Source organism: Lupinus angustifolius, chromosome LG11, assembly GCF_001865875.1.
Source record: "Lupinus angustifolius cultivar Tanjil chromosome LG11, LupAngTanjil_v1.0, whole genome shotgun sequence".
Lineage (NCBI taxonomy): Eukaryota > Viridiplantae > Streptophyta > Magnoliopsida > Fabales > Fabaceae > Lupinus > Lupinus angustifolius.
The window spans coordinates 32,554,048-32,560,423 of NC_032019.1; positions in this window are offsets into that span (position 1 = coordinate 32,554,048).

The following is a 6,376-nucleotide window of genomic DNA, read 5'->3' on the forward strand; positions in this document are numbered from 1 at the left end:
TGGGTACTCGAAAGAGACAAGTAAATTGTGTTTGCAGGTGTGCCAAAGGACATTTGAGCGTCAAGGGAAAATTCAACAAAAGATGTTCTAGGCACAAGGTTGGTGAGTAGATCAAGGTCATTAAGAAGAAAAGTTATTGAGAAAAGTTGTAAAATGAGCTTCCGTATTATGCTATCTACCAAGAGTACTTCTCTAAGTAATGAAGGGGGAGAAGATAAAGGGAAGAACGATGAAAGGGGAGCAGCGCACTTTGAATGTCAAATATACAACTTTTGATCATATCATCAAACAAGTGGCAATCTTGACCTATCACCAAAGGGTAAGTAAGGTAGTTAACAAGGTTACAAAATTATTTCTTAGTAAGGTCAAAATTGTGCTTAAAACTGTCAAATTTCTGTCCTTAATCGATTAAACCTCAGTTTAATCGATTAAATAAGTTCCAGTAGCTAACACTTTCTGAAATAAATCATCTTAATCGATTAAATTTTGTTATAATCGATTACCTGAGCTCAAATTTTTTTAAAGTTAATTTTTTGTTGTTTTGTGGCTTACGTCTATATTGTTTAGTCAAGTACATCTCATGGTTATGGTTGTATTTTAGTATTTTGTAACTATGTTGAACCTTGCTAATTATGTTAAATATAATTGGTTTTTGCGTGAATCTTCAACATGTCTTAACTGTGTATTATAATTGAATGATTGAAATATGATTTAAAATGAAAATTACCTAACAAGTGCTAATCAGTGGTGATAATGATACATAACAAGTGGTATCATCTAACAAGTGGTACTAACAAGTGCCATACATATATGTTTAATCATTCCACGTCTAAACTGTTTACATAATGGATATGTCATGCAAAATCTGTCTATAGAGTCAAAAATCAATGCATTTGTTTAAGCTTCTCAAACTGGTTATTCCCTATGCAAATAATTACAGTTTTTTTAAATAAATTGCTATATCTCTTCTTACTTTTGACTAGAATTGAATATTCGTATATTTTTGATAATGTCAAGAGGGGGAGAAAGGTTGCTTGTTGTGTTTGATGTTATTTGTAGGGGGAGAAAGGTTGTCATAATAGCTTCCGCATATTATTAATCATTGCTTACCTAAGGGGGAGCAAAGTGCTTTCAACTTTGAAGTCACAACCATTATGCAAATGTACAACATCATCAAGCTAACTCATCAAATGTAACGTATGATTTGATGTGGTATTTGTCAACATCAAAAGGGGGAGATTGAGAGTGCAAAGCGTCAAGGATTGCATTAGCAACGTTTGCCTATGTTTTGATGAAGACACAGAATTAGTTAAAGCTTGAAGATGGCTCAACAATCAACATGTCGATTATCTTTTTAGAAGTCTAAGATGCTTGACATAGATATTGAGTAAAGGTTAGGTAAACCTAGATGTGAGTGTGTTTGCACCTTTGTTTTAAAAAAAAAAGGTGTGAGTGTCACAAGACTTAATAAAGTAATTAATCCACTAAAATGAGACATCATCTAGAAATATATGATAATTAGGTTCATGCATTTATATACATTGATTTTGTGCATTAAAGGTATTATATTTTGGAAATTATGTATTGCATAAGCATATATCATATAAGAAGTTTACCATTTCATCATGTATTAAAAATACATTGGTAAATCAATTAACCTCCTGGCTTAATCGATTAACGTGTATGTTTTTCTGTTGCTTCAACAGCATAACTGAAAAACCGTTTTTAAGAGCCAAAATTTGGTTTGTATAAATATTGGCTAATTGCATAAACGAAAAAGAAGAAAAAAAAGAGAGAAACACATAGAAAAAAGAGATAGATTTTCATTGTTAGAATCTATTAGAGAGTGTTGAATTAGGAGAAAGATTAGAGCATGCTAAGGCTTTAGTTTTCATATTCATATTGCATGATACTTTGAAAAGCTTTCTTGCATCATTCTTGTATTTCTTGGAAAGAAAAAGAGATAGTCTTTTATGATTGCATATTTTCAGAAACCCCATGCATGAACATTCATATTAGACTAGGACGTCTTGTGAGTTCTTGCTTAGGTTTTTAGGCTTTGATTCTTATTGTAATATCTGAGTATTAAGTACTCATTCATAACTCAAAGCATTGTTGTTCAAGGATTGGGAAAATCCTAGCTTCGGTTAGGTAAGGTGTTCTTCACACAAAGACTTGGAGGTCTTGGGATAAAGAGCTATACCTTGGCTGGGGCCGAATCGCGTAAGAAAGGTTTTCTAGGGAGTCGGTTTTGGGAAAGGTCAAACCAAGGGTGACGAAGTTCTTTGGGTTCCAAGAAGGGAGCGTTTGAGTTTTGTATTTGGAAACGTGTATGTAACGTACATTGTGTTCTATAGTGAAGAAGGAAAATCTCCCAAATTATAGGGGAGGGCTGGATGTAGTTTTGCAGTGGACAGCAAAATGAACCAGGATAAAATCCCTGCGCAATCTTTTCTATCGTTTTCTCTTTTATATTTCAAGATGTATTAATACGAGTTTGGAGCTAATATTTTGCATGCTTGTTCCTTGCTATGTTCTTGTTAATCTTGCATAAAAGTATATGTTGTATATCTATTTGTGTGTTGGTTAATAACTGTGCAAGTTGTTGTTCTGATCATTCTGGTTCTGTTACTGGTTAATCGATTATGAACAATGCTTAATCGATTAATTGGGCATTTTTCAGCAAAAAGTGGAACTTGAGCTCCGCCACACCTATTCAACCCCCCCCCCTTCTAGGTGTATTCCGACATTGATACCTAACAAATAACTTATATTTACCATTCATTTGAATTAATTTTTGAAGAGTCAATAATAATTAAATAAGGATATTAGATAATATAGTGTCAATACATAAAACTCATATGTTATCAGTGCATGTAATTTTTCCATTTATTTCAATATTGCTATCTTATTTATCAATACAAATTTATTATTCGGATGTGTAAACTTATTTCAAGACTTTATTTATAACAAATTTTAAATACAGTTGTAAGTTAGATTAAACCTTAAAATAGACCTGGTCAACCTTCTAAGTTAGGTTAAACTTTAAAATCGGGGCTGACAATAAACTGAACCAACTCGGTATTCGTTCGAAACTCGATTCATTATTTAGTTCAATAAACTTGGTTCATGAACCAAATGTGAAAGTGAAGTGAACCATTAGAGATTGATCTATGTTTTGATGAAGACAAACATGAAGACCTTCATGAAGACAAGCTTGAAGATCTTTCAACAAACAACATGTCAAGGACTCAAGTGGTGACTAATTAGACTTAGGTTACAATTCTTTATTATCTTCTTAAAAGTCTAAGATGTTAGCCATAGATATTGAGTCTAGGTTAGGTAAACTTAGGTGTTAGTCTCACAAGACTTAATAAAGTAATAAATCCACTAAAATAAGACATCATCTAGAAATATATGATAATTAGGTTCATGCATCTGAATACATTGATTTTGTGCATTAAAGGTATTATATTTGGAAATCATGTATTGCATGAGCATATATCATATAGGTAGTTCACCATGCATTAACAAGCTGATTTTACACTGTTTAATGGATTACGAATTCTGTTAATCCATTAATAGACATTGTTTAATGGATTATGAATTTTGTTTGTCCATTAGCAGACACTGTTTAATCGATTATGAATAGTGTTAATCAATTAACAGAATCACAGTTTCAACATAAAACTAAAAAACTGAAATCCGTTATTCTCAACAACCCGTTAATAGATTAAATGGATACTTAATCGATTAACTGAGACTTTAGACAGTTTTCTATTTAAACTGAAATCTCAGCATATGTGGCATAAGAATCCATACATTTTTACATCAATTTCTCTGCATATTTTCGAGTTACTCAGTGTCATATCTAGGAGAAAATATTGCATGTTGCATTAGGAGAAAGATTAGATCATGCTAAGGCTTTAAGTTTCATATACATATTGCATTTTCTTTGAAAAGCTTTTTTGCATCATTCTTGTGTTTCTTGGAAAGAAAAGAGATAGTTTTTAATAATTGCATAATTTCATAGACCTCATGCATGTACATTCATATTAGACTAGGAAGTTTTGTGAGTTCTTGCTTAGGTTTTAGTCTTTGATCTTTATTGTAAAATCCGAGTATTAAGTACTCATTCATAACTAAAAGCATTGTAATTCAAGGATTAGGAAAATCCTAACTGTGGTTAGGTAAGGTGTTCTTCACAAAGATTTGGAGGTTTTGGGATAAAGAGCGATACCTTGGCTGGGGCAAAATCGTGGTAAGAAAGGTTTTCTTGGGAGGCGGTTTTAGGAAAGGTCAAACCAAGGGTGACAAAGTTCTTTAGGTTCCAAGAAAGGAGCGTTTGAGACAGTTGACACAGACATTTGGGATTCCGTTGTCAATGGTCCATACATTCCACTTCATATGGTGGATGGTGAGTCTAAAGAAAACCCTAAAGGCTTATGGACGGAGATTGAGAAAAGAAAGGTCCAACATGACCTTAAGGCCTAGAACATCATTACTTCGGCCTTATCTTTTGACGAATTCTTTAGAGTCTCACACTGCCTTAATGCAAAAGAAATGTGGGATACTGTGCAAGTTACCCAAGAAGGCACGAGTGAAGTTAAGTACGCTAGACTAAATGCGCTTATGCATGAGTACGAGTTATTTCGCATGCTTCCTAATGAATCTATATGTAATATGCAAAAACGTTTTACTCATGTTGTAAATCATTTGGTCACCCTTTATAAAACTTTTACTCATAGTGATTTGTCTAACAAATTTTGTGGTGTCTTAACAGGAGATGGCAACCAAAGGTAACCGCGATAATGGAATCAAAGAACTTAGACAACATGCCATTAGCTACTCTGTCTGGGAAACTTTGAGAACTTGAAATGGATTTAGGGCGCTTGACACTGAATGAAGAGTCAGACAAGAACAAAATTGCACTCAAGGCTAAAAAAATTCAAGAAGATCAAGAAAGTGAGGATTCCAGTTCAGATTCTGATTCTGATGAAGACTTAACTCTCCTATTTGAAAAATTCAAGAAGTATCTCAAGAAGAAAGGAAGGATCAAGAATCTCAAGAAAGAAGCCAAGAACTCGACCAAGAAAAGCAAGATTCCCAAAGAAGGCTTCACTTGCTTTGAGTGTGGAAAGTCGGGCAACAGGAAGCATCAGTGCCCGAGCTATCTCAAGAAAGTCGAGAACAAGAAGAGAAACTCTCGAATGTCCAAGTCAAAAGGAGCATACATTGTTTGGGACGATTCCGAGAAAGATTCGACTTCAAGCTCATCCGATGAGGAGATAAAGTCAAAGGTATGCCTTATAGCACAAGTGCATGAGGAGTGCACATCTAATGATGAAGATGATTCTATTGAGGTAAATTCCTATACTTCATCATGCTCTAGTGACTCTCCTCCTTATGATGAATTATATGCAGCTTATGTCGAAATGCATGAGGAATTAAAGAAAATTGTTAAAGTAAATATAGATAAAAAAATAGTTATCTCCTTTTTGAAAACAAAATAATTGAAATGCCAAAGGAATTAGATGAGCTTAAACTTGAAAATGAAACTCTTGATCTTATCTATGCATGTGCCTCATGTGATTGCTCTACTTCTAAATTATGTCAACCCACTATATGTGATACTTGTGAGAATTTAAATTCCGAAAATTCTGTTTTGAAACAAAAACTTTCAAAGCTCACATATAGTTAAGAAAACCTTACACATTTCTTGCTAATACAAGAAACATTGATAATCGATCTGGAATTGGATATAAACCTGAACCTAAGAAAAGACCTCGTAGAAATCTAGTAGTTCATATGCATAAGAAGTCAAATAATAACATGCCTACTTGTTTCTATTGTGGTACACATGGTCACACATGTACTACATGCTTTATTAGAAAATTTGGTGCAAATATGTTTGGGTAAAGAAGGGGCAAGATCCCTTACTTACTAACAAGAAGGGACTCAAAATAACTTGGGTACCCAAAAGAGGCAAGTGAGTTGTGTATGTAGGTGTGCCAAAGGACATTTGACCATCAAGAGATAAATCAACAAAAGATGATCTACACACAAGGTTGGTGAGTAGATCAAGGTAAGTTTGACCTATCACCAAAGGGTAAGTAAGGTAAGTCTATTAACAAGGTTACAAAATTAATTCTAGATATTGAGTACACTTGAACTAAAAAGTATATGTCAATTCATAACATGTGATATTATAGTAAGTGCTATCAAATGCTTTAAAATTCTTTAACAAGTGGCATCATGACATGTACATGTGTATCAAAGCAAAATTTTGTTTGAAAGTGTCATGTCTATTGTATGCTTGATACCATGCTAAGTGAGTATATGCTAAGTTGCCTGTAAATCTCTAAATTGTACATAT